Genomic DNA, 19662 nt, shown 5'->3' on the forward strand with positions numbered 1-19662 from the left:
GTGCCTGTGTATGTGTAGTGTGTGATGTGTATGGGGTGTGGGTAGGTGTGTGCCTGTGTTGTGTATGATGTGTGTGTGTATGTATGTATGTGGTGTGTTGTGTCAGTGTGTCTGTATGTATATGTGTGGTGTGTGATGGGTATGTATGTGCCTGTGTATGTACAGTGTGTCATGTGTGTGGTGTGCGTGTGCCTGTGTATGTGTTGTGTGTGATGTGTGTGTGTGTGTGTGTGTGTGTGTGTGTGTGTGTGTGTACTGGACACTGAACTGTGTCTTAAGCATGCTAAGCACAGACTCTACTACTGACAGCCAGCAAAACAGAAAGCATGCAGCCTAATACGTCAACAATGCTCAGACTGAGACTTTTTGTACAAGAAACAGGATGTCCTCAGAACTCCTGGAACACCAAACATGCGAGTTCCTTCAGCGTATAGTTATTTGCTATCTTTACAAAATAAACACACTAGATGCTCAATTACATCAGAATTTCCAATGGAGGCCAAATAAAACTTTACTATAAATATGTCTCTATCAACATTTAAGAAATTCTTATTTTTTAAATATTCGTTGCCTATCTGACATTTTCTTTCCCATTTTCACTTTGCCCGACTGTGTTCTTTCTCTAAAAAGATTTGGAACCTTGAAAACGGCAGATGCAATTTTAAGCTGTTCAGCCTACAGTAAGAAACAAACCAAAAAAAAAAAAATCCTTTTACTGATGGCCACGATAAAGAATTTTTCTGTTTGTAGTGCACGTGCACTCCACGCTTGCCTTCACGCTTGCCTTCTAAGTTCCAACACCCTTAGGGTCCTCTCACCCAGGCTGTCTTCAAACTCCCGGCTGTTGTGAAGATGGGGAAATCTCAGTGAAAAACTGCCAGATTATAGGTAAAATGAGGTGAACTCACTTTTTTTTTTTTTTTAAGTTTGGCATAATACTAGACATAAGGTAAATCACCTTCATTTAATCATCCGTTTCCTAAACACGCCTACTTGCTTCTTTGAGGCAGGAATCTAACTATGCAGCTCAGGTTGGCCTGAAATTTGCAACCCTCCTCCTCCAGCCTTCCGAGGGCTAAGATTACAGGTATACATGAACGACCACACACACACCAAATACACACGCGCATGCGCGCATCTTTAAAATCTCCTCTCTTGGAATACAAAACCCGACCTGAAACCAAAACGGCTGAGCCGTGCGTCCGCAAGACCAGGAGAGCAGAACGCCGCACTGCACAAGGCAGAGGAATAGCTCAGAATGGGTCTCTACGGGGAGGCATCCAAGATCCCGTGTGCAGACTCAAGCTGACGAAGGAACAGTGGTTCTTTCAGCGCATGCAGGACCCGAGCAGGAGTGTGCGTGGGTGCTGACCCTTGATTTTTGTTTTATTTCCCCCAAGGGGTAACCTGTAGGTCTGTCCAGCCATGACCTCAATAAATAGCAGAGCATGACCTTAAACTCCTGACCATGCCACCTGCACCCGCAGCGTGCTGTGGTTACTACACTGTGCCTCTAGCGTGATATTTATTTAAAAATCATACTGTGCAGCGGGCGGGGGAGGGGTCTTAGGGTGTTTTTTTGTTTTGTTTTAATTTATGGGTTTGGGGATGTCGTTTTATTTTGAGACTTTCATGTCTTGCCATTTCCTGATGTTAGCATTATTTTTTACTATTAGTGCTTTGCAAATGAGCTGTTTGAGTTTTCGGATCAATGGACAATTTATTGATAATAAAATGAAATTAGTGATTATCAATTGCTCATCCCACATCAAGTGCTCATCCCTGAAAACACGCATACAGGTAACATTATTCAGGCTGAGCAGGTTATATTTAGGAGTGTGTGTGTGTGTGTGTGTGTGTGTGTGTGTGTGTGTGTGTGTGTGCAATTAATAATTTTTGAAAGGCCATGAATTTGAAAGAGAACAAAGAAGGTTATATGGGAGCATTTGATAGGGGACAGGAGAAATGGTATAATTATATTAACTTCAAAAATAAAAGACTTAATTTAAAAAATAAAATTAGTAATTAAAAAAATTTTATATGTAACTTCTTGAGAGCTCAGAGAAAAAGACTCAACTCGTGACTAATTAGCAGTGGTCCCTGCACTTTCTTAAACACCGGTAGAAGTAAAAACTCCTAGACTCAGGAGAGCAGTAAAAGCACTTTGGGTCCCAGCACCCCCTGAGCTCTAGCTCCAGAGAATCCAACAGCCGCTTCTGTACTCCTGAGCACCGACACTCACAAGTGTATGTGATACCCCTAAACACAGAGAGAGAGAGAGAGAGAGACAGACAGACAGACAGAGACAGAGACAAAGAGACAGAGAATTAAATGGAGAGAAAGAGACAGACAGACAGAGAGACAGAAAGACAGAGACAAAGAGACAAGAATTAAATATAAATCTAAAGAAATCCAAAACAACAACAAAACTTTAAAAAAAATAAACAAACACAAAATGCCTAGAAAAGATTATCCATACTGTGCTCCCATTTGCCATCACAATTATTTTAACTTCTTCCATAGTATTTCAATATATATATGCAAAATTGAGAAATCCTGATCTCGGATGACTTTTGAGAACATCTAATCTCTAGTCCATTTTTGTGAGAAAGGATGCTGGCTGTTGACCCCAAGTCATCACACATGCTAAGCACATGTCCTGCTGCTAAGCCTGGGGGAATTAGTGGCTAGCCTTGCAGCTAAAGACTTGCAAAGTTGGTCATCTTGGAAGCAAAACCAGAAAGCTGCTCCCATTTCTGTGTGGCCCGGAAGTCTTACCACTGAAGGAGATCCACTTCAGCTACCCAAGAGTAGATGCCTTGAGAGGTCTCCATGAGAGAGTCAGTCAAGCCTCTGGGTGGCCTCTGACTAGGAAAAAAAGAGCCATTATAGGGCCTGGGATACATTTCTCTGTCATATATTTTTCTAAACCCTTTTCCCCACTTCTAATTTTATTTGAAGGACAGAAGGGGATGGAGAAAGCACTGGCTTACCATGAGCACTGATCATCTCTACCTGCTACCGTCACTTCTCTTTTGACCTACAAAGACTCCTTGTTTTAGTCTTTGGGAAAGATTAACTTTTCTTTTTCAAGGATTTTGCTGCTCCTAGTTGTGGAGAAGTTACCTAAATAGAAACCACCCTAAGAAGTTGGTAAGTATTACAAAAGGAAAATGAAGGCATTGATGGAACCTACTAGAGTCTGTTCTGGGGCCAGGCCAAATGTCAGAGGCCTATGAAATAACACAAAGTGGTGTACTGAAAATGTATTCATACGTCAATTCTTGCCACATACGGTTTGCTTGGAGGCCCCAAAGCAAGCAGCATGGCTCATCTAAGTAAAGAGCCAGCCAAGATAATCGAATGACCTAAGATCTAACGACACTCCATGCTGTCTCTGATCCGGCTTGGGTTTTATATTAACAGACTGAATTTTATTGCTTCTCTTCTGCAAGTGTCTGTGATGATTCCTTGCCCCTGCTTTCAAAAATATTTTTTAACTTAGGAGCTCAATTTCTTAAATATGGTTCTTAAGTTTTACGTCTGGTGTGTTAGTTACTACTATTATTTTTATGAGTCAGGGCTGAACTTAGGGGAATCATTGCTTGAACCACATTATTTAAGTATGAGAAGAAATTTTACACGAGACATAAAAATGAATTTTAGGACATACTCTATCGGGGAGATGTTGAGAAGTTCTCCTTGCCTCCTCAGACTCCTTGGCTTTATCGTTCAGATGCTGTGTACATTTTGAAAGAAGTAAGACGTTGCCCTAATTGTTGCGCTCAGCCTCGTCTCTGACCCGATGGTTTTAAACATGTCCATGTAAGACCCACCCTGCCCTCATCCTTCACAATAATGTCCACGCTCCCTCTTGGGCATATCACTTTGTTGTTGCTTAGCTTTTTTGGTCCACTGATTGAACAGAGATGTATTTCACTTGCAGCCTTCCCAACTGTCAAACCGTTTCTGTTTCCACATTCAGTTTACCCACACACTTTGCATTCGTAAGAGAATTGCAAGACAATTTTCAGAATTTCAAACCGCTACATGTTTCCTGGGAGTCAGCTTTCCCAAATATTTACATTAGTCCCTGCAAGAAAGTTAAGTGATTGTAAGTAATTCAAGGCAATGTTATTTTGAGAAAGGATCTGCTACTGGCTCCTGGCTTGTTTCAAAAGTACTTAGAGCCTGCCACAGCCAACAGCCAGCAATGATCCCATTGACTGGCAGGCCCCAGAACCGTGCAGTCATTAGCTTTTTCCCAGAAGACAACAGAAGACATCCCAGCAGGTAAGTCGCAGCACGTCTCATAGGACGCTCCCATTGAAACTCCATTAAGAATTTGGCATGGATTGCTCATCTGCAGCCTTCAGGAAATGGTAGGCCTTGCCACGCTGACAGGAAGCAGAGAGCCATTTTTGCTAAGCTCCAGCAAATGTGTGAAACCCAAGGAAGGATAAAGACACTCTTCCAGGAATGCAGCGGCGTCCTCCTCAGGGGAAGTCATCTGTCTGTTGCTTGTTCTAAGGGCTGTCACATCTTTCCCAGGGCAGGGCGACTTATGTATGTTAACAGTTTTTAACGGAATCTAACTACTGTATTGGTGGAAACTGATCACATTCTGAAGGAGTTTAATTTTCTATTGGAATAAGTAATGTTAGGTGTTGGTTTATTTTTGCAGGTGCGAAGCTAGGACCAAGAAGTTATCCTGTGGGCTGAGGAGGAAGCTCACTTGATAGATGTTGGCCCAGCATGCTCAGAACCCTGGGTTTGATGCCCAATACTGATGAAACAAACAAAGCTGACCTGATGGCACATGCCTACTGTCCTAGACCTTGGGAGGTCGAGGAAAGGGAGACAGGTTCAACGTCATCCTCAGGAAAAACAAGTTTGAGGCCATCTTGGGAAACAGGAGATGCGGTCTCAAAAAAATACAAGCTAAATACCTTGGAATTTCAGCTACCTGGAACCAATTGCCAGATTTGCTGTCTGAATATTATTTTTCCCCCTGAATCCAGGTTAAACGCTCATGCTGGGACATGGAACTTCATCCTCAGGGTGAGGCTTATGCTGGGATGATGAAGGAAACGTGGCCAAAGAAACTAGAACAGACTGGGCTTTTCTGAGTGTTACAGAAAAAGAAAAAGTTCACTTAAATAGACAGCTTGCTAGCTCCGCCCTTAGGTACAATGGACATGATTCATTTATAAGAGAGATAAAACACCATAGTCATGAAAATAGCACTAACCCAAACAAGCTGACTTATGACAAACTATTTAATATTTTCAAAGCTTTCTATGGACAAATATGTTGGCATATAACTCATATAGAGTTCACTATAATACCAAAGGCCTTGCTTTGTATTCGACCTTGAGCCTGAAAAACCTGCATTGAGTCTTCAGAGCGTGCACACGCGCGCACGCATACACACACACACACACACACACACACACACACACACACACACACACTCACCAGTACTGATAATTTGAAAAGAAATTAAATCTCTCTTTAAATCTAGATTATAGAGAACCTAACTGTAGACTTCACCTTTTCCAAACCTACTTTATTTGGGGTTCTTTAAATGCTTATACCTCCCTTCCAATCCACCTACCCTAGATAGGAGAGAAACGGGATCTAGGGGAACAGGAGAAGTAGACCTGGTAAATCCTGAAGCTCAGAGATAGTAACAATAATAGTAAGTTGGCGAGGTATAGTAGCACAGGCCTTCAATCCCAGCATCTGGGAGGCCAATGCAGGGGGATCTCTATGAGTCTGAGGCCAGCCTGTTCTACTTAGGGAGTTCCAGGCCAGCCAAGAGCTACATAGTGAGACCTCATATCAAAGAAGGAGGAGGAGGAGGAGGAGGAGGAGGAGGAGGAGATCTTATAAAAATTCTTAAAACCAAGTCACATCTAAGCTCATCAGTGTGCATGTGCAGAGAGAAGGGGAAGGAACACGCTCTGCACAATGGCTGCTCAAAGAAAACCTTTCTCCCTGACTCTAGACTCTAACAGCATTCTCTTTCAAATTCAAACCAAGCCTCTTATGCAGTCTGTGCTGTTACCCCATGGCTGCGAACACACACGGATGGGTCCTTCTAGCCAGCTGCCTCAATTTCTTTACTCATACTGAGAAGTCATTTTTCTAGCATCTCCTACCATTCCTACTGGGACAAGAGGAGCCCAAGGACACTGGAAGTGGGAGAGTCAGAAGTGAAGAATACTGAGGGGCCCAAGGGTGTGCAAAGTCGATGACGTCATTAGTACTTGAGAACTTTGCAGTTACAGTGGAATTAAAAAATAAAAAATAAAACCAAGCACATTGGCATATTCCTTAAAACCCAGCACTTATGAGGCAGAGGCAGGTGAATCTATGTGAGTTTGGGGACTAGCCTGGTCTACATAATGACTTCCAGGCCTGCCAGGACTACATTGTAAGGCTACAGTGTCTCAAAACAAAGAACACATACACACACACAAAACAGAACAACAACTGAAACAAAATCAAATGTATGTGAAAAATGTGAAGCTGAAATACTTATCTTTTAGCACAGAACAGACAAACTGTATTGATGAAAAATAGACATGTCTGTGACCAAAGCTCTTTGAGGCCAGCGATGGGATGTGGTTTGTGCACTCATCACCTCATCCCAGGACACTGCTGCTCCTAGTGTGCCTCTCAGGTTCACCCCTGTCTCCCGCATCATCTAAACTATAATGCCACGAAGAAACGAATGACCATATTCCTTCCTAGATAACTTCTTGGCACTTAGCAGCCAGTACACAGAAAAAGCAACAAAATCATCTCCAAGGGAAAGAAGAGATGGTCTACAGAAGGTAAAAAGTTTACAAACTATGTATTTGACAGAGAATTAATATCTATCCTCTAAATTCTGGAGTGCCCCAAAGTTAAGCACACACACACACACACACACACACACACACACACACACACACAATCTTCAGGACTAGAGAGATGGCTCAGCAGTTAAGAGCACTGGCTGTTCACCCAGGCTCACTTTATGGCACCCACATGATGGCTCACAACCATGTATAACTTCAGTTCTATGGGATCTGATACTATCCTCTGGTCTCAAAAATCAACAAGCAAACACGTGGTACATACATGCAGGCAAACATCCATATCCATAAAAAATTTAAAAAACCCATCCAGTCAATAAATAGGCAAAGGAATTAGCACACATTTCTTAAAAGAAGAAATACAGATTGGCCAGTACATACGTGAAAAACTGGCCATCATCCTCAGCCATAGGGGAAATGCTAAATGAAAACTGCTTTGAGATTCTCTATCACCCCAGGTAGAATAGCTGTCATCGAAAAAAATGACAAATGCTACTGAGAATACAGGGAAAGAGGAACCCCTTTTCACTGCTAACGAAACTATAAACTGGAACAGCACCTTATAGGTCTCTGGGGTTCCTCCAAAACATAAAAATGGAATTATTATATGACCCACGTACAGCACTCCTGAGTGTGTAATCAAAGAAATCTAAGTCAGCCTACCAAGAAGATGCTTGTGTTTCTGTTTTTTTCTGCAGTATTACTTACAATAGCCAAGGTACAGAATCCACTACCTGCTCACCAACAAATGAATGAGTACAGGCACAATGGAGTCTTATTCAACTCTAAAGAACAAGGAAATTATATATTATTATTAGCAAAAAAAAACTATTTTCTTTGATATGCACATCATTTGGGACACCAAGAAATTGAATAAGAAGTCCCTGAAATCATTGGTCTATGCTGGTCTGTCATAACTAAATTAGCTACGAAACGCACCTAATCCAAGGGAGGGCAGAGCATAAGTACATAGTTCGCTACAGTTTGGGATTGCTCAGTTAAGACTGCGAACAGCTGAAAATAGGTAGGGCAAGTGAGTTTTCAGTGTCAACCCATGTGATTTCTCCGAACCCCTTTCCTGGGAACCACAAGATAACACGAGCCACCACAATACATTTGACCCAGAAAGTACCCTGTCTTAACCAGAGGACATGTGTGAATGAATTATGAACATGAGGTATTGGCTATGTTTTATCTTAGTATACCTATATAATTTTTTCATATTCATAGCTCTTACTCCTAAGCTGGACTAGTGTTTTGATTTCACCTTATTTTCTTATTCAGAAATACGTGTAGGGCTGGAGAGATGGCTGTCGTTAAAGGCTAGGCTCACAACCAAAAATATAAGAAATACATGTAAATGTTTATATTTCTGAAAGAAAGTAATGATTGAAATGTTCACATTATGTGTTAACTGGGAGTTAAAAAAAAATCAACTTAGAGAAAGGAGGAGATCGCTAAAAGAAAACAAAGAGGAAAAAAAAACTGCTATGCTCCTGTGGCTTTGAAAAAACAACAAACATATTTTATGAATTAAAAGCATGGAAAACTATCATGATGACTAAATATTTAAATGGAAATAGTACGGTTTATAGAGGCCATTCTGGCAGAGATGTTGGCCTGTTCCATGTCTGGTCTTAAGAACCCAAGACATCAGACCTTGATGTCATCCTTTGGATCCCAAAGCTCCACACCTGCTTAACTTGTTTCATGAGACACAGGCCTGATGCTGCAAAGCTTACAGTTTATGAGTTATTCTTTCAAACAGAATTCCTTCCCAATGCAACACTGATATTAACAAAAGAGACCAAAGCACTTGCTGTGAAAATTCGACAATCCCACACACTAAGCATCCATGCCTTTAGGAAGTACTGCTTTTTCTAATGTCAGAATTAACACCTGGCTATTTTGTGATGATTTGTGAAGCTAAATTTATGAACGGTTCTCCTAGTTCCTGCTAAGAACAAACTGGTATTTTTATCCCACCTTACAGCCAGCCAAATCACACCTTCAGATGTACAAAAACTTGCAGTTCATTAACAGGGAATGTATTTGCTCACCTGTCAATAACACTGTTCCCACCCGAGATGCTTCTCACCCATCTGTACTAGCACAATTGACGTCTCTGATTCTGTGTTTAAGTAGACATTGCAAGTGCAACATGTGCAAATGCAACCCCTGGTCTTACTCCGGCAACTGTCCCTTCCAGGTTTCTATGAGAAACTCAGATTTCTTCCTTTATCTCACACTCATATCCTCCGATCCCAGAACCCTATTTATGCGCTGCTTCTTGCTTCCATGACCCAGCCTTGAACTCACAGAGATCTGCCTACCTGCTCCTCCCAAGTGCTGGGATTACAGGCCTGTACCACCACGCTGGCTAAGACCATCGGTCCAGGGGTGGCAGCATCCGCAGCGGCCTGGGCCCTCCTGCACCAGTCGCTAATCAAATGAACTAGTAAAGGCTGTTGCTGTGTCAGCCTGACAACCTGAGTTGGATCCTCAGAACCCATACAGAAGGAGAGAACCGACTCCCTAAAAGGTGTCTTATGTGCTATGGCATCATACGTCCACGCTCGTATACCACGCACACAGAAATAATAATACATAAAATCAGTATGTAAACAAATAAATATCTTAAAGACTTAACTTTCCCCCAATGATAAGAAATTATTAAAAAGAAAATTCAGGTAAATATGCGTTAGATTAGAGTTGGGAAAGCTGTGTGAAATGAAATCTAAACATCAAAAGCCATTTAAAACTGCAGAATGACAGAAGTACCAGGAAGGTGCAGCAAGCGTAGCGCACTTGTGGTATGCGCACTTGTGCTGGAGCGCTTGCTCTCCAGTGCTGCTGAAGGAAGCTAGAAAACTTTTAGTGAGTGAAGCCTTGCTGGAGGAAGTACAGCCCCGGGGGGCAGGCTTTGAGGTTTTAGAGCCTGGCCCCACTTCCTGTTTTCACTCTGCTTCGGCACTGCCCATGCACTGTGGCAGCCAGCTTCTGGCTCTCCTGGTCACAGTGAACTATATGCGCCCCGCCCCGCCCCGCCCTTCCTTCTCCCCGCCCCGCCCTTCCTTCTCCCCGCCCCGCCCTCCCTTCTCCCTCTTCTCCTCTAAGTGGCTTTTGTCAGGAAAGGAAACTAACCCAAGGGATAGGTAGGATAAGGCACTCTAACCTGTGTAACAATAAAAGGTCAGAATCGGGTCGTTTTAAGGAGAGAAAAAACTCAACTGAAAAAGGAGGCAAGAATATAAACCAGCAGCTCACAGAAGAACTTTTCAAAACAGTCAAGATTTAAGTCAACAGGTGCTCAACCTCATCTTGATGGAGAAAGTTCAGATCCACTAAGCTTCTTCGCACACAACCAGAGGGAGCAGAGGTGGGAGAAAACCCACTGGGAGATTGAGCTGTGGCTCTGACCACCTTGAAATTCTGTTCATCTCCACTCCAGCCACTTAACCGTGCACCCAAAGAGGGAAGTGCCTGAATCTTTATTTAAGTGATTTCTGTGAGTGAAAAATTAGACACGGCCTACGTATTTATAAAAACAGGAATAGCTAAATAAATAATTGTGCATTCCTTCTATGTAAGAAATGGTTGCAATTGTCTAAACTTGGTAAACCTACTCGTACTGACTGGGAGAGCTGCATAATCATACTGTTAAGTGCAGCAATGCATACATTATTTTGTTTTATTGCTTTCAATTTTGTTGTCACTGTTGTTGTGAGACAGGTTCTCACATTTCCCAGTCTTGCTTGAAACTCTTTGTAACTGAGGATGACCTTGAACTTCTGATCCTCCTCCGAGTACCTCCCAAGTACTAGGATTCTAAGCATGGGCAGCCATACCTATTTTTATGACGTTCCTAGGCAGGCATTCTAGCACACACACACACACACAGCTCTTTTCTTATGAGTAACTATGGAAAAGTCTAGAAGTGTATACATTAAATTGATAGTGGTGAATAACATTAAATGGATAGTGGTGAATAATTGTAGAGAGATGACCAAGAAAGTGAGCATCAGACAGAGATATTCAAAAGGTATCCGGTGTAATCTATAAAATTATATTCTCTAATTTGAAGAATCTATTACAGCGGTAATTTAAGTGTAATAAACAACTCATTTTATGCCACCAATGTGAAACAAAAGAAAATGAAGTCATACTAAAATGTAGTATACTAGTTACCTTCCCCATTGCTGTGAACAGAAACAACTAAAAGGAGGAAAGATATATTTTAGTTCACAACTTGAGGTGGTGCTCGGGCAGAATGCCATATTACCATGACATCAGGCTATGAACCCACAAGAGAACAATGCATGATTAGGTCAGCGTCCTCATGACTCAGTTGTCTGTGTAAGCACTGTCGCAGACACACCTGGAGGTGTGTGACTCTAAGTCCCGGGGTGCTTCTTAATCTAGTCAAGAGACAACAAAAATTAAGCGCCACACTAGATAAAAGAAGCAGTTTTAAACTTTTAAAGTTACTGAAACAACACTTTGTAAAAAAAAAAAAAAAAATCTAAGCTTTCATTCTTGCTTTCACTCATTGTACTGAGGAATCCCAAGAGGCTACAGTGGCATATGGCTCTATCATCTTGTGCTCTCAGTTGCATTCTAAAGATGTTGGGTGTCTTGAGTGGTCTGCTCTAGTGCCTGTTTTTCAGGTGAAGTTTGGATTAGCTGCCCAGCCTGCCATGATACATGTTCTTTCATTTTTGATAGGACTATTTTGGAAAGAGAATTTGTCCTCTTAGGTTGAGTATATTAACATGTTAATCAAAAGAAAAGCCTTGCTTAAGTCTTAGTACCATAGTCATTGGCAGAATAAACTTAAAATCTAAAAATTATCCCTTTTTCAGAATTTTAATTTGCACATTCAGTATTTTCTGTTACCAGGCTAATTGAATCTGCCCTCACTGTGAGACTAAAGGCCAAACATACAAACATTTGTTCTTGATAACCACAAATGGCCTATGTTTAAGATAGAACCTGATAATTTAAGGGAAATTAACTTGTATGAAGTGAGAACAGAGACTAATTCACGAATGGAGTAATTTTTCTTTCTCATTGCCCATTGGTCGTTAGCCGTGACATGTTCAGACCAGTGGGAAAACATTAGCTACGGTTAATGGACTGAATAGATTTATTTAAGAGGAAATACTTAAGGCCCTGAAAGCACCAGCTTATATTCATGTTTACTGGTCACAGAGATGTGATATCCAGTGTGCAGCAAAGTCTACTTCTTCCTAAAACTCCATCGGGAGTCCATGGAGAGTGGAAGAAATAACAGCAAAGAGACATTTTAATCTTTTGGCAATGTTTTTACTTTTTTTCTCATTGCTTATTTCAGTATTTTCCTGTGTTCCTAATTAAGATCTCTGTCCTCTAGAAAGAAGCCTGGGAGGTGGTGGGCACATACCTTCTCAGGCTGTTGGGTCTGGATATGAAATCAAGTCTGACTACTTTCAAACTCACTAACTGAAGAAGGCCCTGTGCTGTTTTCTGACATTTCCTAGCTAAGCTATAAGACGAAATCATGCCATCAACATCCTCAAAGTGCATACTTATGACACGAGAACACTGTTGAGCCCTCGGAATATATGTCAAATAAATATTATTTACTAAGCATTCCACAGACTTTTAGGGAAAAGTCAATAATGAGAAACAAATAAAAAGTTGAATTTAAAATGTTTAAATGGAAGAACTGGGTGCATGACGGTGTGTTGAACGAAACAGAACAGCCTCTTTTAAAGCTACTTTCTAGGAGAGAAAAATCATATGGCAGGTGTCAGAATGGAATCTTAGGGGCTTTCCCTGCCTCATATAAGTTTTCAAAAAAATTCTGTCACACCAAGACTCTTTACGTGTTAAAGTGGTAATGGTGGAGAGATCTCAGGAAGTACAAGAAAAGATTTGAAGAAGTTTCACTCTCTTTTTGAGTTAAAAATCTAAGAATCATAGGGGTTCTGAGACAGCAGGGTGGGCAGAACACCAGAATTTCTCCCAGAGGCTCTCTGACCTCCTTGACTTGTCTTATTGGCCCCACAGGTGTCATTCAAGATGCTCCCACCTGCTAGCTTGGAGGCAAGCTTGGTATCAATCTGACCTACGGTAAAATATTTAGGTCCCACTCGCATCACAAGCAGCTGAATTGAGCCCCACTGAATTGAGCTCACTGAATGTGCACTTTTGACACTTTACCCATCTGCCATGCTCGTAGGGAACAGAGAAAAGGCACAAGCATCTCTTTCTTTCTTGAAGACCTTCCAACTCAGTAGGAATACAGAACAGTGAGGTCAAAGTGACAACTGTACGAAAAAGTACAAAATCAAGTGTAAGGACAGAATGTGAAACCAAACAAGTATTCTTAAAGGCATGAAAAGAATGATGGAATTAGAAATGGTTATATAATAGAGAAAAGTGGGAACTGTCTGCTTGGGGGTTTTGTTTTTTAATAAATTCTGAACGATTAACAGCATTGAAAATGGTTCTGCCTGTGGTGATACTCACTGGGAAATGGACACTGAAATTTAAGCCAGGCACATTCCTTACCGAGAAAGCGAGCAGTGTTTAGCATCTGAAGATGTTGATGGTAATGTGGCAAACTGTTCTGTCTACAGCTAAACGGGAATGGAACCAAAGTAGAAAAATGTTTATCTCAACCATTTAGTCTCTTTCGGTTTCATAAAAGACTTGAGGGTCAGCAGGGTTCAAGGCAGAGGATCAAGTGAGCTGTGCATCAGGCAACGCCTAAAGACATTGAGGGTTGGTACTAGTCGGGGTGAACGGACTTGTGCCTAGTGGGTATAAGTCAAAGATGCTGATGGACATCCCACGGTGCTCAGGGCAGGCCCCTACAGCATACAGCCGTGCAGTCCAAAGGTCAGTCATTGAGATCACAAAGCCGTGTGGGACACCATCAGAGCAGCATGGCTCTGTACCACGGTTTATGCCTCATAACATGCTGAGTCAAGATCTAAAAACAGTGTTAGCATTACAAAGGATGGAGTAAATCTAAACAGCGTACACGGTGTTCTTGTGCCAATACCATTATTGGCTGAAATAAGTTAGAGAGATGCAACTCAACACAGGATTCTGATATAGGTCCTCAGGATGTAGAAGATACAACAACTAGAACACAGGAGACTTACATAGCAGAGACATCACTGTTAGGTTGCCCTGTGGCAAATGAAAAGCACACCAGTGTTGGCATGCAATCCATCCTGAAGAACTGATGAGACATCTAGACAGAAGCTTATTCATACCAGCATTCAGGAAAAAAGTGTACTTGTAATTTTTTTATGAATTTGGTTTTTTTTAATTTTTAAAAAAATAAAATAAACACAGTCTTGTGAAAGTAACGATGTCTGGAACCTATATTAATGTGGAAGAAGAGAAGCGATTCCTCAAATTGTTCTTTGACCTTCATGTGCACTCACACCCACCACACACACACACACACACACACATACAACCCCCACACATACACACACATACACCCCGCTCCCCCACAGACACACTTTGCCTATGAAGATGAGTTCTATATGAATTACTAAAAGCAACAAAAAATTCCACCTTTGTTCAGTTAGCAGTTTCCTCCTATTAAACATCTATACTTTTTTGTCTGTACTTTTTTGCTGTAACAAAAAAGGGCCAAGTGTGGGAGGAGATAAGTAGCCATATGTTAGATACAACAACTTTATGCTTTCTATAATAACTCGTCAATCATAGACGCTGCAATAGAGTAGAAGATCCAGGGACAATTCACACAATTTCACCTAAAAAAAAATGCTCTGAGGAAAACCCAGCTCCTTCATCCAATGATACTGAGAAAAGCGGTACTCACAAATAAAAATATGAAACTAGACTCATACCTCTTATGCTGAATCCAAATCAACTCAAAATAGGTCAAAGGCCTTAATGAAAGATCGAAAACTCTGTAACCACCAAGGGCAAATCACTTCAAAACATAAGCATATCTGAAAAAAAAAAAAAAACTCCGGAACCTTGGGAAATAATTACAACAATCAGTAATGAAATCCAAAGGCTTCTGCAAAGAGGAAAACAACATCAAGAGCGTGAAGAGAGGCATCCAGAGTGGGAGCGCCCTGGTCATTAAACACGTGACGGGGAGATACAAATGTAGTCCACAAAGAAATCCAAACATCTAAAACTGTGCCACCTGTAAATGAGCAAAGGCACTGAACAGTTGGATCTCAAAGGTAGGAATGGCTGACAAATATTTGAAAAAGTGTCTAGCATTCTCAGCCATCAGGGAAAGGCACAGTAAAACTTCACTTGAGAATTTGTCTCGTTCGAGTCTGAAGGGCTGTCATCAAGAAAACAAATGACAGAAATGCTGGTGAGGATGTGGGGAAAGAGGAAGCCGTATTGACTGCTGATTGGAATCCATGCTTCTGCGATGCCATAGCAGAGCTGTCATAGAGTTCATCTACATGCCTCCTGGGTACACAGCTGAAGGAATATAAGTCAGCTTAGCACAGACATACCTGAACGTCAGTGTTTATTCAAGCACTAGTCATAAAAAAAAAAAAAAAAGACACAGAATCAGCCTAGATGCCCATCAAAAGAAGAATAAAGAGAAATATGTATTTATATATATTTATATTTATTTATATATATGTTTATATATATTTTTTAGTCAACCACAGAGAATGATGAAATTATGTCACTTATAGAAAATAAGATGCAAGTGGAGACCCTGCTAAGTGTAATCAGTAAGGCTCATGAAGACAGACACCAGATGTCCCATGCAGAAGGCAGGTGCAAATATTTAAATGTACAGAAAATGAAAGTAAAGAGGAGCCGGCGCTGACAGGAGTAGGAAGGGCTAAAGGGAGCAGCAGGACGGTAGAGGTGAGGAGAAGGAAGAATGACAAAGCATTGCATGTGTCTCTCACATGTAGAGTCTGGACTTACCACAGCACATACACGTACATACACATATGTATGACATGAAAGGAGGAGGAGAAATATTTGGGTGGAGGAAAGGAATCAGCAAGAGAATGGAGAGATGGGAGGGTAGTGGGGGCAAATATAAGCAAAGCATAATGATAAATATGTATTAAGCATCAACAAGAAACAAGTTCTTCTGTACGCTAGCTTCTTGTTGTTGTTGTTGTTAAAATAGTCAATGAACTCAGATAGAAGTAAAAAAAAAAAAAAAAAAATTAAAACATCTCTGTAACTCATGGGCCCTGGGACCTACTTTTCCTCCAGGCAGCTTTTGCTCTAGAGGCATGCCCCATGGCTGAACTGTGGCCCCAGCCGTGTACATTTTACAGACCTATTTATAAATCTCCTTTCAGAGGTAAGCCATTGCTCTGATCTGTTTAGTTTTGCTTATTTCCTTTATTATGCCAGAGGATGAATTCAGGGCCTCGGGCAGGCAAGGCGAGTGCAACCTCCTACACAACAAATTTATGAATTTTCTAGGACTGGGGTGAAGGTCTCGTGTAACCAGGAGTCTGATTTTTTTTTTTTTTTTTTTAGTGTAATCACTATCCCTGGAGCATGCTGACTCTGTTTCTTAGTATAGTAGACACTATTCTAAACTGGAGAAACAAGTCTTAGAACCCAAGGAAGTCAGTTCACATCATCCTCCTGCTCCCAGGCTTCTGGTCGGGCCCTCCCCTTCTTCGTGCTCTGATGTGCAAGAACGCAGAGGAGACTGCAGGCCCCTCTTCTGATGCTTCACAGAGACGCGCCAGGAGTCACAGTTATAACTGGAAATCTACAGCAAACCTTGACATTCCAAGGTTAATTGATGCTAGAAACATCATTTGTGAATAAAAATTCTCTCCCTGTGGCTAAAGAGATGGCTCAGCCGCTGAGCACGTGCTGCTTTTGAGAGGAGCACGGTTTGTTTCCCAGCAGCCACCTGGCCTCTCACAACAGCTTGTAACTCCAGTGTAACATAGACACCCTCTTCTGGCCTCTGCAGGCAACAGCAGTCATGTGCACATACCCCTCAAAACACACACACACACACACACACAAACACACACACACACTTTAAAAATTAAAAATTAATCTTTAGAAAATCGCCCATGCACTAACAAATGCATCCTGATTTGCGCAGCTTTTGCATACAATAGTGGTAAAGGGTGTTCCGAGGGTAACTGAAGAAGAAACAGGAGACATGGACTTGGGAAGGAGGGAATAACGCACAAACGCAGGGTGGAATGGAAGGTGTCGTAAATAGCCTGACGGAGCTACACACGGAGCTGGGTGTGACGCACCCATTAGGACAGCACAGCAGAGGATGACCATGGATGTGGGTGGCTCTCTGGCTATCTAGTGAGTACAGGGATACACCAAAGAAAAAACAATTTCCACATATCACATGTGGTTATATAAACAAGAAAACAGGAGATACTACAAAATACAGAGACTGTTATAGATAAGCTATTTAGAGGGAAGAGACCAAAAATAAGTAAATAAATAAGATCACTGAATAACACTTTGCCAGCTAAATTTAAGCAACCCCTGTAGACGGAAGGAACAGGTTATAACTCCAACAGTATAGTTGAAACTGTTGATCTTTTACAAACCCTACACTCCCTGCCTGTCCTTTGCATGCTTATGATGAAGCTTACTTTGTAAACTACATACCATCAAGAGTTAATATCAAGATGGAATAAGTATGGCAATATATTTTAATAAAAGTCATAACAATTTGTTCTCTCTCTCTCTCTCTCTCTCTCTGTGTGTGTGTGTGTGTGTATGTGTGTCTGTCTGTCTGTCTGTCTGTCTGTCTGTCTGTCTCTGTCTCTCTCTTTGGAAGCACTTTGTGGCGTATCTCTGTCCTTCACTACTCATGTGCTTTGGACGCACTGCTAAGAAAATAACAATTACTTGAACAGAACACCATGTACCAGACAGTTGATACATAGCAGAGAGGGCTACTGATGATGGTCTGGCCGGAAGTGTAGACAGCCTGGATGAGCCACATCCCAGACAGGACACTAATGGGAGGGGTGCAGGATGTGACACCACTCAGAACAGTACTGCACATTTAAAACTTAGGAACTGTTTGTTTCTGAAACTCTCTGGTTACTGTTTTCAGGTAACATTGTGTGAGACCCCGAGTGTCTCACACCCCCGAGTGAAAGCAGAGAAAACAAAATGGTACAACCGCACTTCGCCTAGCCAGGTAGAAGGTGGCAGCAAAACGCAGCTGTTAGCACTGTTCAGACTCTCGTTGTACTTAACAGAATTCTATGTGATGCTGAGCCTCAGTCCTCACGTGTGTGTATGAGAAAGGAAAAAAGATCTCAAGATGGCAAGAAGGCTTAGCAAGTAGAAGTGCTTGCCATTCATGCATGGCTACTCAAGTTCAGTTTCTGGAATCAACATAACGATGGACGGAGCGAACCAGTTCCACAAAGTTTTCCTCTGGTCTCTGCATGTGACATGCGCACGCCCAGGCACACCAGGCACGCATACATAATAATAAATATAAGCTCATCACTACAGTAAGTATATGAAAAAGCACATTCGGAAGGACAAAGCAAGCACAGGTCGCTATTCATCTCAGCTGCAGGATCTAGCAGCAAATGGCGGGCTTGTCTTCATGAAGTCTAGCTGCGGGAGAGGCCCGACTCAAAGCAGGACTCCCCCAGCGGAAAGTGGAATGTGAGCACAGTTCTCAAGGGAGATTCAACATGCATCCCTGCTCGTAACAGTCTACTAAATGTCGAGTGTCTGGGAATCGCGCACCTCTCTTGTGCGACTGCTCTTGTGCAGCACATCTCTCCTATAGGACCCTCTATAATGTGGGCTATCCCTTTATGTTTAGACAATAACATCACTCAGAAAACAAAAGGCCACCAACATGCCCTTGATACTTCAGTGATATGTAGAATGGGCTGTTCAGCCTGCTTCAAAATTCCAGTCCAGCAAGCCTCCCTCCTAGGAAATCTACTGAACAACTGAGAGAGAAGCATGCTGGCGTTTTAAAAAATAATAGTCTTTAGGTCTGCCAAATTTTTAGGAGTCGACGCAATATTTGAGAACAATAGTAGGAAAAGAAAACAATGTGCTCTCAGAAGCATCACATGTGTGTGGACTCTCCTATTTTTCAGAATGGAAATGTGCTTATTTTTCTTCTGATTATAAGCATATTGTCGCATATTGTTGAATTGCTTTTCAGGAAGCCAGTCCCAGTTGAGTTTCCCACCGGCAATATATAGTGCCCATTTCCTATTGCCCTTGCTACGCTAATGTAGGAATTTTTTAGTCCTTTGTTCATGTGCTGGCTGAAAATATATTAAATTCTTTTAATTTGAAGCTTTAATTCCCAGTAAGGTTAAACAGATTTCCACAAGTTTATTAGAATTATTTATGTCATTTATCCGTTTCTCTATTACAATGTTTGCTTTGTTTACTTAAAGGAGCCCCTTATTTTAAAGATAACGATCTTCATTACTTAATCACGAATTGCTACTTAAAATTTAACTTTGTTCATGAAGGTTTTTGGTATTTTGGGTTTGTTTGTTTTGCATGAGACAGAGCTGCAAGTAGCTTACGCTAGCTTTGAACTCATTAAGTGGCCTTGATCCTCCTGCCACTCTCTCCCAAAGTGTTGGGCTTACAGGCATCTGCATCCATGCCCTGCTCTGCTCTTGGCATTTTTGGTGTTTGTTTTTATTTTTCTGTTTAAGAGTTTTCTCCAATTTCTACCAAGTCAAATTTATCTGACTATTTCGTTTCACTGTTTTTTTGTTTTGTTTTGTTCTGTATGTTTTACATTTACTTATGTGGGGAGAGT

At 41.5% G+C, this 19662-nt stretch overlaps 1 protein-coding gene across 5 annotated transcripts in view; it reads right to left on the reverse strand.

Moving 5' to 3' along the window:
• Positions 1 to 19662, reverse strand: part of Filip1 (filamin A interacting protein 1) — a 155809-nt gene that overhangs the window by 121258 nt on the left and 14889 nt on the right. Inside the window, exon 1 of one of the 5 annotated variants that reach the window (XM_051140685.1) lies at positions 14744 to 14833. The exons of the other annotated variants lie outside the window; for them this stretch is intronic. The gene's annotated coding sequence lies outside the window, so the exon portion shown is untranslated. Of the gene's footprint in view, positions 1 to 14743; positions 14834 to 19662 lie in introns of those variants that run through there. 5 annotated transcript variants of the gene reach the window in all.

Source organism: Acomys russatus, chromosome 32, assembly GCF_903995435.1.
Source record: "Acomys russatus chromosome 32, mAcoRus1.1, whole genome shotgun sequence".
NCBI lineage: Eukaryota > Metazoa > Chordata > Mammalia > Rodentia > Muridae > Acomys > Acomys russatus.